The 21,289-nt window shown below is 39.8% G+C and overlaps 1 protein-coding gene across 1 annotated transcript in view; it reads right to left on the minus strand.

Moving 5' to 3' along the window:
• The window catches only part of LOC121296662 (phosphoinositide 3-kinase regulatory subunit 5-like), a 30,763-nt gene extending 22,737 nt beyond the window's left edge, over positions 1-8,026 (minus strand). The window contains exon 1 of the mRNA XM_041222430.1: positions 7,820-8,026. The gene's annotated coding sequence lies outside the window, so the exon portion shown is untranslated. The remainder of the gene's footprint in view (positions 1-7,819) is intronic.
• Between the last annotated feature and the right edge of the window lie 13,263 nt (positions 8,027-21,289).

Consider the following 21,289-nt stretch of genomic DNA (forward strand, 5'->3'; position numbering starts at 1 on the left):
CGTTGTTTTTGCAACAGTGCCCATCATTCCCCTTCGTTCCACAAACAGCCGTGTAAGAAAGCCTTAAGCTTGCCCTGGACCAAATCAATTTCACCATGTGTTCCTAGCTTAGTGCTTTTCATGAACTCTCTCTGTAAACACTGAGTTATTATACTGTACTAGCACATAGTAACTGCAGTGTAACAGCACAATCGCATGCATAAATAAACTGTAGTCACAATGATGGTAGCAGGTGACTACAAAATGAAACATGTGGCCACATTGTTACTACACAACCACTTGTGTAATTCTAGCATTAGTAAGGTGCAAACCAGGGTAATTAGGAGACACTTAATATAAAGGGTTACCAGTTCCAGATTTAAATATTAAATTATTACTCTGGCCCCTACACTGTCTGGAAACTATTTACCTTCATAACAGTAATCAAAGTGTAAAAGCTTAAAGGATCATCTTCCCAATTCAGTGTTAAAGGTTGTCTTCCCAGTTCAGCGTTAAAGGATCGTCTTACCAGTTCAGTGTTAAAGGATCATCTTCCCAATTCAGTGTTAAAGGTTGTCTTCCCAGTTCAGCGTTAAAGGATCGTCTTACCAGTTCAGTGTTAAAGGGTTGTCTGATACTTCTGATTCCTAAACAAATAAAAAAAAAACCTTGCTTCCTAACGCTGCTTCTCAGTCTCTTTATGTTTGTTCCAAAATCCTGCAAGTCCTCCCCACCCTGGAGAGCGTGTGGCTTTTCTGCAATCTGCAACACTTTGATATTCAGTATTAGTTAGATAGCATGCACCTGCTAGGCTGCAGAGCAGGCTAAGAACAGGGTTAAGCCCTAGTTTCAAAGCCCTGTTTTTCTTCAATTATAACCACATCGTTAAGTCAGACATCCTGCAGAATTGTCCATGTTGTGTGTCGGAGGTGTTTTTCTATCAGTAAACTTAGTGAGCAAAACTCTCTTTTATGTTTCTGTAATTCTATGGTTTTATTCATTCAAGCATTACCGTGTGCAGTACAGCGAGACTCGGCAACTTCGGTATCTATATCCAGATTTACTATAATTATCTCAATATTTTTAGCCATGTTGATTTTGTACAGTGTTACGACAAAACGCCTGTATAATACAACATATTCTTGTGTATGAGATCCAGCTCTGTGATGGACTCCCAATATTAAACTATACAACACTGAGGCCAACACTCTAGACATATTAAACATTACTCATTGTACGAATAGTCCTACTGGATGAAGATCTGTTTAAAAGAAACAAAGATCTGTGTCAACAACCGATATCATGACTCTAGTCTGTGGAACACAAGTTTCCTTTCAGAGTCATTTTCCCCAAATAGGGTCACACTTCCACATTTTCTTAAACCAAACCTTAGGCACAAAGTCAAAAAGACAAGTTCCATTTCAGTCAAAAGTGTGAAATGTGGATCTAGCATGAAGCCAAAACAAGCTACAGAAATCTCTGCGGATCTCTGGTTTAGAAACCTCTGAACGTGACTTTATCTTGCACGCAACTTTCAAGTCTGCAAATCATTGCACAAAAACAAGCTTGGCCAAAGTTACTGTATTTTGCATCAAACCTGTACTACTTTCAGCATGTTTATTGTTACTTCTGCATTTTGTATGAATAACATTTCAGTCAAACACTTCTAGCCTTTTTTAAAAAGGAGAAATAACCTGGCCAAGGAGGAAGCCACTTTGGAAATTGTTTCCTTTATACCAATGAGATCATCTTGTTTGAATATAAAGAAAAAAAAAGCTGCTTTAACATGTGACAGAAAAGCAAAGCCTTTTAGACCGGGGCTGTCCAACAGAAATCCCTGGAGCTATGCATGGCTCATTGATCTCCGTAGTATGTCTTTGGATTTAGAGGAGATGGGTGGACAATCTATAGGTTCAAGTACAAGCCATCAGAAAGCAAAACAATATGCTTTTTCTAGGCTCTTTTAGGCAACAAGAACTGATGATCAATTTAGAATGGCCAAATATTTTACAGTCAATTTTCTCCCCAGTATGGAATGGCCAATTATTTTTTCCCCTCACCACCGCAATTCCCCACACAGCTCAGGAGAACTGAAGGTTCATTGGGTGTCCTCTGATCCCACGACCAAGCCTCTTTTAAAACCAGGAATTCGAGAGCGGATGTCAGCGAGCTACCGGCCTCTTGACAAAGGCCAACGTGTCCACCCTAGCGTGCTAGGTGCCTGGCCGGTAGAGGATCAGTAGCACCAGAGCCAATGAGACGCTCCCTGCGGAATTCCCAGTGTCTTTGCACATCCAGGCTCCAATGCAGCTGTGGTTTGAGCCGGATCAACAGTAAATATGGTCACCGTAAAATGCGTTCTTTCCCTTTTATTTAGACACCACTACACGATAGAGGTAGTCTGGTCTAAGTGGAGTGCCAGTCTAAAATCTCAGGAAAAACCAATTTTTTTTTTTTACACTTCCTCCGCTAACTGTTTGACTGCAATAATGGAAATTTGTGTCCTTTCAAACAATGACTCACCGCTGACACAAAGAATATTGTAACAATGAACAACTTTACTTGGTTCCCTATATGATAGCATCATAAACATGAACCGAGGTCAGCCCTCATAACTGTCTAGTCTTTTCTGCTTTACGTGGGTCATCTTATGCCACGAAATACGACTTTGTTGTAATGGCCTGGCATCTCAGCCCATTGAATTGGATGGAGAGGCTGGGGCTGGCCACGAAACCGGTGACCTCGCGGTCCAAAGACAGTCATCTTATCATTCAACCAAAGAGCAAGCTAAGCAAAGTGTCTTCAGTGTGTGATTCACAATGGCAGGAACCTGTGTCTATGTGAAAAGGAGAAGGACCTTGAACAGATAGCTATTTAAAAACACTAAAATAGAAGCAACAATAAGTGTTAACTGCCTCATTTTTCACTCTCTATTTCTTTGTAACAGTTGCCTACTTGTTATAAAGCCTCAACATTAAGATCTGACCCAGATTACAGCGCAAAGTGTGAATCATTGCAGTACCGGTGTTGAAGGGATAGCACCGGCTGATCACCTGCTAGTTCCTATAGGCCTACAGATAGCCTAGTGTGTCATGATTGATGACTCTAGAAGTATTCTGTTGCCATAACCACCAACCTTACCGCAAGAGAGAGGCTTACGTCAAAAGACATGTGTGCATGAAGTACTTGTACTTGCAAAATATGAGGAAATATGAAGAAAAATGAACCTATGCTGCCATTGTAACTGGATAACATCGCTTCAGTGTAGGGGTGGAAGCTTAATTAGCTTTGTTTTCATGTGCAATTGTGCACATGATTCATGAATGTAAATAAATCAAACCTGTGCATATATACAGTATGAAACATATTGCCAATAAATTACAAAACCCCACCTCACACAGCTGATCCACATGATTACAACGTGGCTCTTCAAGGGAGAACATACTTGGGATTTAAACTGATATCACAAGATGCTTGAAGCTTATATCACACGTTAATAGATAGCTCAAAACAAGACTTGCAGGGAACTTCTACCCTTATCACAAATTCGGAGGGTAAATTTGATTAAATCAGTACATGTATACATGACTACAGAATGAGGGCACTGTCAGTAACAAACAAAATCGATTTCAGGATGATCTCCAGGTGTTCACCTGTAACCAAGATGAAGTCAGAAAAACTATACTTAACAAAAAACAGAGTCAATACGTGTCCCAGGCTGGTGGGAATCAGAAACACCAGGAGATCCACTGCCGTGGAGATGATTAAAACAGACCCGAAGAGCACGGCTAATATGAAGAATACCCAGAAAACACTTCCGGGATCAGATAAAGGGGCTCTCTGATAAAAAGAGGCGTTACTGTGATTCACATAGGAGGCTGTGTGGTCCAGTGGTTAAAGAAACAGGCACATTGCGTGACCCTGAGCAAAGCTTAACCTCCTTGTACTCCATCTTGGGGGTGAGAAGTGGTTGTAAGTGACTCTGCAGCTGATGCACAGTTCACACACCCTAGTCTCATATCTTGTAAAGTGCTTTGTGATGGTGGTCCATTATGAAAGGCGCTATATAAAAATAAAGATTATTATAAGAAGTAATGAAGGTCACCGAAGTGATGTACAGTCATAGGCCTGCAACGCGATGGCTAAATACTGTAACCTCAGGACCCTCTCTTGTGAGGTTCAGTCTCAAACACTTTGTTTGACATCCCTTTAGTGGCAGTGTGACTTCACAGTTTAATTCACACATCGCTGTCAGGATTAAACGCGTGCATATTAAACAGTGACGGTGCTATCCTGAGCAGATACAGAGTCACTTACATGAACTTTAAATCAACTCTCAAGACACACCTGTTCTCTTTTTCTCTCCATGCTCTTTAAGCCTGATATCTGCTATTAGCTGCTGTGTTGCTGCCTCTATTTCATGTATTATGCTGCTATCATGTATTGTGCACTTACCACTGTATTTAATGCACTATTTCATGTATTATGCACTTACCACTGTATTTAATGCACTATTTCATGTATTATGCACTTACCACTGTATTTAATGCACTATTTCATGTATTCTGCACTTTCCACTGTATTTAATGTAATACAAGTTTTTTTTTAACAGTATATCATGTATTATGCATTTCTCTGTATTTAAAGTATTATGGATTTTCTTGTTGTTACTGCATCTTGTAAAGCACTTTGTGATTTGGTGGTCCACTATGAAAGGTGTTATATAAAATAAAGATTGATTTGATTTGATTTGAGGAAAAGGATTTGAAATGATCGTGTGCTTCTTATTGTACGCAATAGCAGAAAGAATTCAGCGAGAGATTGTGTTAGCTCTATGGAATCACACAATTATTAACGGAAACTCAAGGGACTGCTAACAAAGGGTTTAAAATCAATGTATTTAATGTGTATCAGCTTTAGCAGCGGCGGACAGAATTCCCCACTTCCTCAGTTTCATGGGCGTATCATTTGAATGGTATATATGACACAGCCATTATTTGATGTGAATATAACATACAATTTTTTTAACACAGCAAACTAAAATAAAACTATATCATCATTACAGCTCAGTGGTCCAACCCTACTGATCCTCTAAGCTCTAACTTTAATTCAGAATATGCAGAGAATATAATGCTCTAGGTTGATCTGACATGTTGATATATCCATTAGAGTAAGGCTGTCCTACAGCACAGGAAGCTATTAGATATCCAGAGGCAGCAGTTTCAACATTTCATCGATGGTGTTGCTATTACTGATAAGAAGCGTGATTTTAAAGCCTTCAATGTCACTCTATTAAAATGAATCAGAAATGTACACCTCCTGCAAATTCATTGTGAGCCATTCTGTTAGGAAGCCCTGCCAAGAAGGCTGGTCTGCACTCAGATCCATTTATAAAGAAGACCATACTGGCTGCTGCTGTAGGTATGGCTGACACTGTTGTATTTATTCTAGTTTAAGAATCTCTTATAAAAAGACATATGGTGTACTGTGGCAGGCTGGCGAGTGGATAGAGGCCCAGAGACAGACTGCAGTTCAAAAAAATAACTATTTTATTATAAATAAACACAAAATGAAAGGGCACAAGGGCCAAAACAAAGGCAATTTAAACACACAAGATAAAGCAAAAACAAAACTCACAAAAATAAAGTTTCCAGGCTGGGCAATGCCTTCACTGGATTTAGAAAATTCAAAAATCACAAAAACAAACACCAACCTGCTTCCTCAGCTCCCTCTCCCAAATGAGAAGCAGAGGCCTCCTTTTATATCAGGTGGCTGGGCGCTGATTGATCGTTAATCAACCTAATCAACTAATCAACCCCAGCCACCTGAACATAATAAACCCAGGCAGGTAGGGGAAAGTTAACCCCATCCCTGCCAATTTCTAAAGAGCAGAGCTTTGCTCTGCCACACACCTCCCCCCATGTACAACGGACAACGGCTGGCGGGCGGCTGGCGGTCCGGCTCCCTCTGGTGGCGGACGGCACGGCGACGGCGGCCCGGCTCCCTCTGGTGGCGGAGGCGGCGGACGCGGCGGCCCGGATCCCTTTGGTGGCGGAGGCGGCGACGGCGGCCGGGCTCCCCCTGGTGGCGGAGGCGGCTACTCTACTCTCGGGCTCGAGAGCGGCGCGACGGCGCACCTGGCTCCCGCTGGTGGCGACGTCGGCGCCGGCGGCTCAGGGACCCTATGGTGGCGGCTCTGGGGACCGACGGGGGGGGGGGGCCCCCAGATCCTCCTTCCTCTCTGGCTCTGGGAGCGGCGGCGGCTCCTCCTCCTCTCTGGCTCTGGGAGCGACGGCAGATCCTCACTCCCTCTCTGGCTCTGGGAGCGACGGCGGATCCTCCCTCCCTCTCTGGCTCTGGGAGCGACGGCAGATCCTCCTCCCTCTCTGGCTCTGGGAGCGACAGCAGATCCTCCTCCCTCTCTCTCTCTGGGAGCGACAGCAGGTCCTCCTCCCTCTCTGGCTCTGGGAGCGACAGCAGATCCTCCTCCCTCTCTGGCTCTGGGAGCGACAGCAGAACCTCCTCCCTCTCTGGACTGGGAGATGACGACCGCAGATTATGGTCTGGAAGCGACTCTCTGGCTCTGGGAGCGACGGCAGATCCTCCTCCTTCTCTGGCTCTGGGAGCGACGGCTCTGGGAGTGTCGGCAGATCCTCCTCCCTCTCTGGCTCTGGGAGTGACGGAGGCTCCTCCTCCCTCTCTGGCTCTGGGAGCCACGGCGGCTCCTCACCTCCTCTCTGGCTCTGGGAGCGATGGCAGCTGGGAAGGACGCCGGGTGGTGCTGTTCCTCCCACTGTTCCCACCTCTCCCCATCTCGACGCCACAGCGTGTTGATAACTATGGGGAGATCGTGGACGAGGTCTGCCTCAGGGTGCATCAACCAGTCCCAGATCTCCTGGGACGGTGGTGAAGGTGGTGGTGCTGGAGGTAGTGGGGTGGCCCCTGATGCCCAGGGTGAACACTGCACCTCTTCCTGGGCCTGGTTGTAGGGGCATCCTGCCCAGTTGTGGCTGTCCTCCTCACACCGGCCACACCAGTTTGCCGGTGGCACGTCTGGGCAGGACCGCCAACGATGGTCCTCCTTCCCGCACCAGGAACACCAGGGGAAGAGGCTGGCCGGGTCCTCCAGCGGTGGCTGCAGCAGCTTACATTTCTTCAGCTGCTGCTTGTACTGCCTTTTCCGCTGTCTGCTCTTCTTTCCCATTTTTTTTTTTTCAAAAAAAAAAATAAAAAAAAAAAAATACTGCTCTGAGCCTCTAGGTGGCGCTATCCCACTTCTGACACCAAATGTGGCAGGCTGGCGAGTGGATAGAGGCCCAGAGACAGACTGCAGTTCAAAAAAATAACTATTTTATTATAAATACCTGAAAATGAAAGGGCACAAGGGCCAAAACAAAGCCCACTCACAAAATAAAGGTTTCCAGGCTGGGCAATGCCTTCACTGGGGAAAATTAAAAATCACAAAACATCCAAATCTGCCCTCATTCCCTCTAAAGAGCAGAGCTTTTCTCTGCCACATGTACATACATGTGCTATGAATAAGAGCAGAGCTTTTCTCTGCCACATGTACATACATGTGCTATGAATAATGACATTCAATGACTATTAATCATGATAACAAGGAGGTATAACAATACCGTGTTATAGAAAAAGTAATAATAAGATATATAATTATCAATAACATTAAGGAGTTGTAGCATTGCATGAAACTAATTAATATATATATAGAGAGATATCACCATAGAGGTTTGTTAAAAGATGTCTATAAAAGCATAAGATACTAATGGCTTTGATACAGCTGCTCCTCACATACACACTAAAGCAGCAGCGTGTGTCTTACCTGGGACTCTGAAGGCTTTATTGCACAGTCCATCCCCTTTTCCCCCGGTTCGCTCTGCTGTGTGCCACGTCCAGAGATCACACCTGTGCAGTGGGTATCAGGCTCTGCTGAAGTAATCACATCCTTCACTGATGAACGGAGTGTACCTCAAAGAAAAACAAACTGTTTGAGTTTCACAAAGTGCCTTGCCTGCTGGGCTTCTGAACTGCAAACAGGAACTGAATGAAAGGTACAGGGGAAGGCTGTGTCTGTGCTGAAAAGGGGGCAGGGCTTACCAGCAGTTGCATCACTTAAAAGGAACTACTGTAGCAAGCACTGGAGCTATCTTGCTTTCTGCAATTGCCTTGGTGTCGAGTTGTGTTTATTTTTTAAATATTATACTAGTAAAAGTATTTTACAGTGAAGCATCCTCTTCTTTAACCCTTTCAGCACTAGCTAACTCACTTTAAAAAAAAGGCTACCCTAAGATAATTAATTGAATAGTTTATCCTTCCTGGACCCTTATAAAAGTTTATCTTAGTACGAGCATAGCAAGGTGCAATAATGGACAGTGAAAGTACGATGAACCATATGATAGCATTGCAAGAGGTTTGCTAAATCATAGTGATAAACCTGGCAAACCAAGGCAAACTACAGTAAATGTATTAGTATATCCATGGGAAAAATACTAAGCAGAAATACTGTGGTAAACTTTTCTAAGGACAGGTCTGCAGTATTAAAAGAGTTAAAAAAAACAAAACACGAGCTATCTAGCATCCATGTGTTAACCCTTGCATAGCACATTGAACACTCCTTACAAAGTCATTGATTCACAATGCAGCATTACTTGATAACTACTTAGTAACTGCTGTTTCCATTTAAGCCAGAACTCAGTTTCAGATGTAGTGTTTTTTTTTGTTTTTTTTTTGTCGATGAGCTAAAGCAGCCGCTTCATCAGCCCTGGTGATAGACTCTCTGGCACTTCATTAGGCCCCCCAGTGTATAAGGCACCCCATTGTGAGGTCCCTATTGTGTACCCTTCATACAAAAACAAAATGTAAACTCCAGAATATGAAACTATCAAATGCAAACGGCAGGCAAATGCAGTTGTTGTTTTGAACCTTGAGTTTCACTTATTTGTTTGTTTATTGCAATCTCACGCAGAACCCCCGCTAGCGGTTAGATCCGGCTCTGTTCCTCTTTTAGCTGTGTTGCTAGGACACCAAGCTTCCTGCAAAAAGTGGGTATCATTAATTTGCCTAACATTTGCATAGCTTCTATAACTTGTGTGAAGTGAACTTTATTTTTCTTTTCTATAGTATATACAGTAAGATAAATAATGTATTACACTGCTAATATAATTACAATAATAAAAAGCAGTTTATTTGGAATAATTTCCACATTGATTCATGCATATTGTGACGCACATACAGTAGTTTCTATTCTTTCTGTTGTAATGTCACAGAATAACAACAGGAATCTAACGCCTACACATCAGGAGCAGACCGTGCGTACAATTCCTTGTTTTTATAAACTACTGTTTTAAGATTTCTCTGCTTGTTGGGAGTTGGAAGTGTGTGGACAAAGTTTTACAGCAGCAGCTTACTTAGCAGAAAAATTAGACAAACTTGAGTCTGTCTTGCTATATCCTCAGAGTTTTAGAAACTGTAATATATCTATACTATCTACTAAAGTTAACTTTATACAATTTGGTTCACGCATGACCAAAAGAGATACAGAAGGTGGGCTCTCTAAGCATGCAAGGACAATGTTGAATTTGTTAAGTTCAGAGATCTTAGGCAGAGAGGCAGATGTTAGTTCTAGTGGCACTTTTAATGTCACCAAGGAAGCTGATTTGCATGAATTACACAGATTTGACTAAATATATTTCGTACTGCCCTATTACTGATGTTTGCATTCCCTGTATTTAATGCGTGTTCTGTAAATGCTATGTCACAGCTAAAAGTTCATTGAATTAGGTCTTGAGAATAAATGCAAGCAATCGACAAAGGCATGTTTTTCAGCTAGACAAACAAATGTGTTCTTCTGAAAGTATGACTGAGTGCCTGGAGTTATGGATGTGTCTCTGGTGTGCAATGAATCTGTGAGATTAGGATAAAAACATTATGGGAACAGGAGAGTTCAAGACAACAGAGGCAGGCTATACAGCACTTATAAAAAACTAATATCTGTGCTCATGCCCTACAGTGGTGAGCTCAAGGGTTTATAATGGGACTGATTAATGTTTCACAAACAGCTATACAGTACCAGAAATAGCCCATGTAATACACAGGCTAATAATTATAAATGATCATCCTAAATCAGCACATTTCTGGTCAACACAGTTCCGCTAAAGGATTCCAAATGATCTTAGATCAGTTATTCTGATGTGAAACAACTTGCCAACAGCATGAAATCCATTTGTGAGTTAGGGCAGAGTTATATCTATGATTATATCGTGCTTATACCTTTGAGTCACTGCACCACACAAACAGCAAGACATTGCCATCTGGTGTCAGAATGTGTATAAGCTCGTGCTGCACCAAACAAAAACTGGACAGGCTGCATGAGTTTAGCACATCTGCAGCAGAGGGCAGTAACTGGAGGCTGCAGCTTGCAGAAGTGAAGATGGGAGGCTAAGATGCTGTTAAACACCAAGTGAGACTACAGGGTTTAGAGAGTCAAAAATATTGCTCTAAAATTGATGCTTTATCCCCAGTAGGGCAGGTTGAGTGGCTTTTTTAATGATGTATTTCATCGAATGTATAATATAGTTATCAATTAGAAATCCCAAGGCAAACTAACAATTTGGAAAATGCCATCATTGGTGCAGCAAGTTGAGTCACTTATATTGTTAAAAGAAATTCAATTCTGGGTGCTAAGAGCCAGTGACTGCATAGTTGTTCTTTGGGGTTTTTTTTTTTTGTTTGTTTGTTTGTTTGTTTTTTACTGTGCATTGATTTTCTATTGTCTGGAATGCAATGATGATACTGTCTGTCATAACTATAGTGTTCACTTCTGATTAATGTTATTAGACTCACTTTCCAATATCACATGTTCACAATGTTGACATCAGCAAACCGCTCGCCCACATGACGCCATACACGCTGTCTGCCATCTGCCCGGTAGAGCTGAAACCTGGCACACTTCTCCAGCATGCCAGTGGGCATTGAAGGTGAACATTTGCCCACTGAAGTCGGTTACGACGCTGAACTGCAGTCAGGTCAAGCCCCTGGTGAGGACGACAAGCACGCATATGAGCTTCCCTGAGACGGCTTCTGACAGTTTGTGCAGAAATTCTTCGGTTGTGCAAACCCACAGTTTCAGCAGCTGTCCGAGTGGCTGGTCTGAGATGAACCCGCAGGTGAAGAAGCCGGATGTGGAGGTCCTGGGCTGGCGTGGTTACACGTGGTCTGCGGCTGTGAGGCCGGTTGGACGTACTGCCAGATTCTCTAAAACAACGTTGGAGGCGGCTCATGGTAGAGAAATAAACATTCAATTTTGTGGCAACAGCTCAGGTGGACATTCCTGCAGTCAGCATGCCAATTGCACGCTTGCTCAAAACTTGAGACATCTGTGGCATTGTGTTGTCTGACAAAACTGCACATTTTAGAGTGGCCTTTTATTGTCCCCAGCACAAGGTGCACTTGTGTAATGATCATGCTGTTTAATCAGCTTCTTGATATGCCACACCTGTCAGGTGGATGGGTTATCTTGGCAAAGGAGAAATGCTCACTAACAGGGATGAAAACAAATTTGTGCACAAAATTTGAGAGATATAAGCTTTTTGTGCGTGTGGAAAATTTCTGGGATATTTTATTTCAGCTCTTGAAACATGGAACCAACACTTTACATGTTGCATTTATATTTTTGTTCAGTGTATTATAGAAGGCTGTGTGATCCAAAACGGGCTTGTAACCAGCAGGTACCCGGGTCAAATCCCAGCTCAGTTCACACATCCTAGTCTCATATCTTGTACAGTGCTTTGTGATGGATGTCCACTATGATAGGCGCTATATATAAAGATTTATTATTATATCTAGAATTGTCTTATAAGTGTTGGTATGAACAATTTTAGATCATTAATAACAACTAGCTGTAACAGAACAAAACATTTAAATTCGTTTCTTTAAAACATGGCTTGTTCCTTGTTTATAATCTTTAAATCCATGCATACATGTTTTAAAACAGATCTTTAAACTAAAATGTGGCAAACCATTTCCTGGCCCCCTTTCCTTTCACATACAGATTGTGGATGAAAGTCTGTGGAGGTTAGTTTAAACTTCAATTATCTTAATGAACGGGCTTTTATTGCATGGATTCTGTTGAGATTAGTCAGATGCTGCCTCCTCTGATGCTGGATGAACTATTGACACATTTTTTTATGTTTAGCTGAATAATCTTACATTTAGATGCCAGCTGAAAAGTCACAGATTGATTCATATGTTTTACATATCCGGCAGTGGTTGGGTAATTTTGCAGCTTCGATGATTCAAGTACCAATCCATGCAGTTGACTGCATAGAGGCCTCTCATTTACATTCCCTACAATTGAATCAGGACTCTGTGCTCTATCCACACAGGAAAACAGTCATGTGGCTTGGCTGTAGCAGACTAACATATTGCAAACTGAAAGCAGCCTCATCATTTAATGAAGCAATAGTGAATAAATGCATCAAGATATTGTGTCTCAGCAGAGCAAATATCTCATGTAGTTAATATACGGAGGGAAAGTAGGAATTAACCAAATCAGAGACTTGGAAAACTTCTAAATAAATAAATAAATAAATAAATAAAAACTTCAACTCTGATTGAGAAGGGGATACACCAGTGAAAGGTAAGGAATGGCTTTTTTTTCATGGTATGGTATAGAAGCATGAACGGTATGGAAAGTCAGATTCATTGGACCCATCTTGTTTTATGTGTACCTCTAGACCTGCAAACAATGAAATTAAATGAAGTTGCTCTGATGCAGCTATGGCACATACAATGCTGTGCAGGGCCCTGCAATTAAAATTAAAAATAAGCTTAGCATTCACTTCTCTGATCTGCAATTCAAATTCTATAACCCTGTGCAAAGTGGCACATTTGTCAGAGAGAACACAAACCCTGATTAACTGATACTTTGATTGCACAATATTGGTAGCACAGATGCTGCATTTGAACTTTTCCACTGAACCTAATCCTCTGTAATTCCAGTGTGCCAGTCTATACAGGGATGTATATTGGCTGTAGCTCATAAAGATTGAACCCAGGATTCAGAGTACAGATCAGGTGAATATGATGCTGCTGCTGCAGCTGCTGTTGTTCAAACTGAGATTCATCAGGGGCTTTATTGGGTCTAAATGCTCTTTTACAATTTACAGGTCTCTGACGATATTCTATAAAGGGCAAACCTTAAGCTGATGAAAATTAACTGCATTTATTTGCATGGCATGCAGTGTCAATAGATGGCCAAACATGACGGTTAATGACAAGCAAATTCCAATCTAAGTTGCTTGCCACCCTACATATTCGCACATTTCAAATGAAACTTTATTTTTTCAATAACAAATCCACAAGATTTCAATCTGATTAAATTACCCTTGTTATTCCTATGGGCATTGCTGATTTCTTATTCTTATTTTCAACATCCTGCAAAATAGACAGACTTTCTAATAATAATAATAATAATAATAATAATAATAATAATAATAATAATAAATCATTTTAACTGTGTTGCTATTAAACTCCTACTATTATTACAACACTGCTTGTTTAGCGCCATCTAGTGGCTACTACATCCGGCGTCCATTAAAGCTCTTGATCCGGACATACTCTAACTGTTACGGCCCAATCCTTGGGGAGGATATTCCTTGATAACGTCCCATTCAATCGACTGATTCTAATCAGATCGGGTGTTTCTGCACAAATTGACAAAGTACAGTACAATTCAGCACAGCCTTCTGCAATCCACAAGGTGGCGGTATTTGTACATAATTAGAATGCTTGACTTGTCAGACATGTGTTAGTTTGTGCTTCAATTTACTATTGGTTTCACAGACCCTGATTAAAACAAGTCTTGACCTTCCTTACCTTAATTAACATTAGATAGTCTAAGATTATAGCTGATCATGGACTGTGAACCCAGCTAGTGTTTAGTGCGCTGGGACTAGGTTAAATCTAAGCAAATTCCTGGCAGATGAATGCTGCAAAGTCCAGGATAAACATCATGCAAAGTTACCACACCGAATAGCAGTGTGCACCTAAGGAATGAAAATAAAATTTAAAATAAAATAAAACAGTTATGAGCTAGCCTAATCAGAATGTGATACAAACACTTCACATCTGTCTTCTACCAATCCCTATTAAGAGCTGATATACATACAGCAAGAGCGCTTGAAATGAGAGGTGTCCAGGCCAGGGTTAGTTGTAAACGGCAGGGGGGGGGGGGGTCAGATTGTAACATTCTGTGAAGAATAATTAAATAAATCACACCGCATTTAATTGAACTCAAGAATTGAAGGTTTTATTGAATAAGATCAATTTTCACATGAAGCAAATATGCTTGTTTTAATTTAACTCAAAAAATGAGTATCTTAATTGAAAAATAAGTGTTCTTTTTTTTTTTTTTGTCCTACTTTTAAAACTTTTTAACATCATTTTTGTAGATAGAATCTCAGGGCTTTGGCACAGACAGCTCCTCTTCCACGGGCAGACAGAGACCTGAACTGAGCATGTGCGAGTGAGTGATGGTACTCTATCTTGCTTCTGGTTGGAATTCAAGGCTCCCCTATACGGAGTGTGTTGTCCTACTTTAAATAATTCGATATACATTTTGTTTGAACCCCAAATTATTTATTTTAAACAATATTTTATTCGAAGTACGTTGCTATAAAATAACAGTAAACAAATAAACAAATATAGCCAATACAGTATAGAACACTTTTGCAGTTTTAAATGTGCACAATCCATACCCAGTTAACAGTTTTGTTAAAATCAATCAATTGTGCTATATATTTGTATTGTTGTGCATCTGAATTTGCAAGCAAAAGTTGTGTTATGATTTATATTTTCACCTCTCTCTCTCTCTCTCTCTCTCTCTCTCTCTCTCTCTCTCTCTCTCTCTCTCTCTCTCTCTCTCTCTCTCTCTCTCTTTCTCTTTCTCTCGCTCTCTCTGGTCTTTTCTTTTTCTTTTTGCTCTGAATCAATCCTTGGTAATTAATTTGGCATTTCAGAATAGCAACTGGGCTGGATAATGCCTGCATTCATCTCTCCAGTCTAATCTGAACAGAAACGGGAAGAAAAGCCCACGAAGAACTCGGCATTCGGTTACTATTCAAAAGAACTGTCAATCCTGCAGAATAAATCCCGCCTGATTATTTCAATTGGGTGTTCTGGCATTTCCATACAACATACAATTGCTTGAGCCGAAATAAAACGTTTCTTTACTGGCTGGGGGTGGGGGTCGATTTCCATGGGAGTCAGTTCGGTGAGAGAATTATTTTGCATCTGTATCAAACATGCAGACGCAAAATCTCCCACCGCTATTCCGCTTTGAAAAATTCTGCAATAAACATGAAAAAGGAAGCAACCCTTTCCCAGACAGGACGCTATACAGTATATAAAGTGATTATGTAATCGTACTTAGTTATAAAGTGAAAATGTAACATTGCTTCTGTTTGGATTTGTAGTGCATACGAAATATAACCACTGTGATTGAAAATCCTGGAACATTAATATTATTTATTTATTATATGTTAACAAACTGGTGTAAAAACAAATCAAACAATATTCAGTTCAGAATAAAGTTACGCAATTCGATCCACCTGTCACTCTCTCAAGAGCAAAATACATTTACAATGATAAAACTGCAGTAAATTATTTCATTATTACACGCCCTATTTAGTTAACACAACCAAAACAAAGGAACATGCTAGTGCAAGTTAAGAATAACTAAAAAAAAAGAATATAAAAAAAGAAACAAATGAGTTACAACATACCGATCTACCAGTGCATAATATATATATATATATATATATATATATATATATATATATATATATATATATATATATATATATATATATATATATATATATTAAATATATCACTATATATTATATTATATATATATATATTATATATATATAATATATTGATATATATCTATATAATAGCTATGAATAATAATAATATATATATTAATAATACTAAATAATAATACTACTGATTGATGATGATGATGATGATGATGTGCTGCAAACTAAATGAAATCGTGTACAGTTATTAATATTAATGTTGATAGATTATAGTTCCTTTTTGATCTGGTTTTATTAAAGGCTTACCCCATATATCATGGCGTTCCGTGTATAAAGTATGGGTATATAGTTGTGTTAAACCCCCGGGTCTAGTAGTTTGCATAACAAAAAAATCCTTCTATAAGAATGGATTTAAAAGCGATTTTAGTACCAGAACACGGGGAACATCTGCATTCTTGAAAGAAACTTTTTTTTTTTTTTTTTTTTAAACTCATTCAGTATACAGACTACAAAATAATTAAGAAGTCACTGTCAAATAACATATATTTTAAATGTGCATTTTATTTGGGTGGTTCCACAAAACAAAATCTACAAATTCAACACACACACACACACACACACACACACACACACACACACACACACACACACACACACAATTATGCCGGAATTAACCCCAGTTGGTGTGTTTAGGTTGTGGATTAACGACTCCCAGTCAGTCAGTAAAATCCACCCTAATTGCTGAATGGGATCAGTCAGTTAACAATTTGGTAACTAAATTTGGCTTTGAACCTATACCAAAAAAATAAAAGCTAGAAAAAACCGCATGTCCTGCAAAACCGCATGTCCTGCAAAACCGCATGTCCTAATTTCTATGAAGTTCTGTAAATTACTGTTACATTTGTTTCGATTCTCCTAAAACAGTAACATAAGTAAATCATTTGTGAGCCACGATAAGTGCGGTGTTATTCCCAGATATAACACTCTCTTCAAAGCAATGGTTTTGGTTTAATCAGGACGTGAATACATAAACATGAAACTCTTTCAAGGCATAGGCAGTAAACGTTTATCGCAGGCAGGCCGTGTTTGACGCGATGGAAAGCATTAGTCAAATCAATTCTGTTTTGAGAGCTGCCGCTAATCGACTAATTCAAATCTTGCGCAATGAGACTTTTTAGTATTTCGGGTTTATATATATATATATATATATATAAATATAACGAATTAATAATTCTTGTAATAAAGTGTATGCTCAATAATGTTGAAAACTTAAAAAAAACCTCGCAATATCAGAAATATAATACGCTTTTCAAAAGTGGACATTACTGTTGTGCATTAATGATCCTTAAAATGGTAAAGCAAATAACGAATTGCATTTTGTAACACGAATGATAAGATGGTGTGTTGTTACAAATTATTTTGAGATATTAACAATCATATTCTATATAAGTAGGTTAAGGTTTATTGTGCTTTATACAGTAAGTGTAGGCTATGGATTTCGCGGTCATTAATCTACATGCCACTTGTAGCCTGCAGACGAAATAATAATAATAATAATAATAATAATAATAATAATAATAATAATAATAATAATAATAATAATAATAATAATAATAATTTATTGTAAACACATGTGTTGAAATTAACACAGTAATGCGTTTGATTGGGAATGGTCGGTTTGTGTTTTTAATACAGTGTAAAAACAAAGGCTTGTTGAAATCACTATAATTGTAAATCTCTCAATCAAATTCGAAGCAAATAATGTGTCCGCCAAAATGACCATGTGCAAGAGTCTACATTTATAACACGTGCACAGAAACACCTCACTTTACTTTTAGGGTTCGCTCCCGATTATGAACCCAAGTGAATTAATATCCTTCTGCCTTGCAGATTTCTCTTGTTGTGCCCCCTTTACGCTCTAGCTAATTGTGCAGCTATTTGCATGGGCTATTGAAGCTACTCAGGGTGTCTGGACAAGACAAACATTGTCTGTCCCTAAACAAACCCCCAGAAAGGTCAGTCTGGTTCACCCATTTCTGTAGAGATCTGAAAGTAGCCAGCTGATGTGAAAAACGGACCCCTTTCAATGGCAGAAGAATAAACAAACATGCTAACACACACACACGCACGCACGCACGCACGCACGCACGCACACACACACACACACACACACACACACACACACACACACACCATTGTCTGCCGATACCAAAGCTGTTTAATTCATATGGCCATTGTAAGATAAAGGGGTCAATGCAATTAACTGGAAAAGAGATTTGGGGGAAAAGTATATTCTTGCAATAATCAATCAATCAATCAAACTTTATTTTATATAGCGCCTTTCATAGTGGAACATCATCACAAAGCGCATTACAAGATGCAGTAAATGCAAGAAAATCCATAATACTTCAAATACAGAGAAATGCATAATACATGATATACAGTTATTAAAAGTTGCGTAATTCATTAAATACAGTGGAAAGTGCAGAATACATGATAGCAGCATAATACATGAAATAGTGCATTAAATACAGTGGAAAGTGCAGAATACATGATAGCAGCATAATACATGAAATAGTGCATTAAATACAGTGGAAAGTGCAGAATACATGATAGCAGCATAATACATGAAATAGTAGGCCTACATTAAATGTATAGGTATTATGTTTATTGTTGTTGTACTTTTAAGTAAAAACGAAAAAGCGACTAAATAATAATAATAATAATAATAATAATAATAATAATAATAATAATAATAATAATAATATGGAATTCAGAACTGTGAGTTGTCTTTCGTTAATTGTATTTAGTTGAGCACTCATAAAGTGCCCAAATACTGATTAAAGGAACGACTGCAATTGTCAGATTTTCCAAACTGGCTTAATCTGTTTTCTAATTGGGATCTCTTAGTCGTGACCTCTGTAAGACGGAGTTGTACAAACCACTTGAAGAAGCATTTGGGGAGCTGTTTCACGTTAAACAGTTAACAAATCTCCCATCATTAAATCTCCCATCATGTCAAGAAAGCGCAGGGGAGGGGGAGAGCGGGGCTGGTCGGGGCTGCAGAAGCGGGGCTGGCCTGCGGGGAGAACGGGTGCAGTGCCAGAGACATCCCGCTGGGTGATCAGGGCCTGGAGCAGATCAAGCTCCTTTATTTTGCCTACTCCGGAGGCATTCATATATACATTTGCATAGCGCCCAATTCTGAGTATGTGGCACTGGGATCTGCTGTGTCACGACGTTGTTTTGTTTGCAAGGAAGGCATGTGCAAAGTGCCAAAACCCGACGCTTATTGATTGACAGTTGCAATGAGAAAGGTTGCTAGAGGGCACCTTAGTTGCAAAATACAACTGCCCTGTCTACTGAAGGAACTCATTACCGTCAAAGGGCGCTCCTTAGTTACTGCTGCATTCTTCAATCGGCGACGCTATAAATGAGGGAGGATGTGTGCTTTTGAGATAAGAAAAAAAAAAAAAAAACCTTTCACGGCCAAGTGCGGTCAGAACAGTATTGTGCACTCATTTGAGTCTCTTTGCGGTATCTTTCGCCGTAGAGACACGATCCTATTGGTTAAGACACCACTGAAAGTGTGTGTGACAGAGAGAGAGAGAGAGAGAGAGAGAGAGAGAGAGAGAGAGAGAGAGGATGGGTGAAAGTGGTGGCTTGTTTTTTTTACTGGATGTATCACGTTTGCCACAAAAGGGATCTATCAGAAGTGGAAGTTGTGTCGGCATGCCTCCTCTTTTTCGAATGCGGAATGGGCACCGGCACTCCATACCCTTCAGGATTGCGCGTGCAACCCAACTGGGTTATAACAATCAGCTGTCAGTCAATGCTTTATGTTGTATAATCCACCAACCCTATTCAAAGAATGTGGGTTCTTTCAGGACCTTTCTGGAATGACACAAGACAAATAAAATACATCCATTTATTGTAACTCCACTAAAAACAGAAATGTACGCTTGGTACTGTATGTACAAAAGTGAATAAACGAGTCTGGTGTCAGGCATATTTGTGATTAGGGTGATGGCTCCCTAACTATCCTTTCTCCACTTACAAAATAGATTTTCATGCAACATTTTAATTGTGCGAGCCAGGCTGGAAAGAGAGGCAGAAACATACATTTGGTACACAAAATACCTACATTCCGCACCTCCCTTGCTAAAAGCAAATTGAAAGAAGATAGAGCTTAATAATGTATTGGAAACGCTCTCGGTTCATTTTCATGTATCAAGGTGTGTCTCGTTAGAAAACAAAGCACTCAGATATTCAACTGAATAAAAGGGCCCTCTCAGTGATGATAATAAGATGCGTCTTTAACACCGCCTTTAGCTCAGTTTTTGTGTTTTTTTAAACAGCAGTTTCATTTCCCGCCTGGGATCGTGGTGTGGCATTTGATTATTAAGTGCATTTAAAAAAAAAAAAGAAAAAAAAAAAAGAATTTGTAATAATTTAGCTTCAAAGTATTTGCAAAACCTTGTATTTAGGGACCGCAAAGAGCTTGCACCCGACTGTGTCTAAAAGCTGTAACTTTATATAATATCTACAGGCGTGCATGGACCATTCAAATCACTCTGATATTAACTGTGCAATATCTACAGGCGTGCATGGACCATTCAAATCACTCTGATATTAACTGTGCAATATCTACAGGCGTGCATAGACCATTCAAATCACTGTGATATTAAATGTGCAATATCTACAGGTGTGCATAGACCATTCAAATCACTCTGATATTAACTGTACAATATCTACAGGCGTGCATAGACCATTCAAATCACTCTGATATTAACTGTGCAATATCTACAGGCGTGCATAGACCATTCAAATCACTCTGATATTAACTGTGCAATATCTACAGGCGTGCATAGACCATTCAAATCACTCTGATATTAACTATAATATCTACAGGCATGCATAGACCATTCAAATCACTGTGATATTAACTGTGCAATATCTACAGGCGTGCATAGACCATTCAAATCACTCTGATATTAACTGTGCAATATCTACAGGTGTGCATAGACCATTCAAATCACTCTGATATTAACTGTGCAATATCTACAGGCGTGCATAGACCATTCAAATCACTCTGATATTAACTGTGCAATATCTACAGGCGTGCATAGACCATTCAAATCACTCTGATATTAAATGTGCAATATCTACAGGCGTGCATAGACCATTCAAATCACTGTGATATTAAATGTGCAATATCTACAGGCGTGCATAGACCATTCAAATCACTCTGATATTAACTGTGCAATATCTACAGGCGTGCATAGACCATTCAAATCACTCTGATATTAACTGTGCAATATCTACAGGCGTGCATAGACCATTCAAATCACTCTGATATTAACTGTGCAATATCTACAGGCGTGCATAGACCATTCAAATCACTCTGATATTAACTATAATATCTACAGGCGTGCATAGACCATTCAAATCACTCTGATATTAACTGTGCA

This window comes from Polyodon spathula, chromosome 21 (genome assembly GCF_017654505.1).
Source record: "Polyodon spathula isolate WHYD16114869_AA chromosome 21, ASM1765450v1, whole genome shotgun sequence".
Classification (NCBI taxonomy): Eukaryota; Metazoa; Chordata; class Actinopteri; order Acipenseriformes; family Polyodontidae; genus Polyodon; species Polyodon spathula.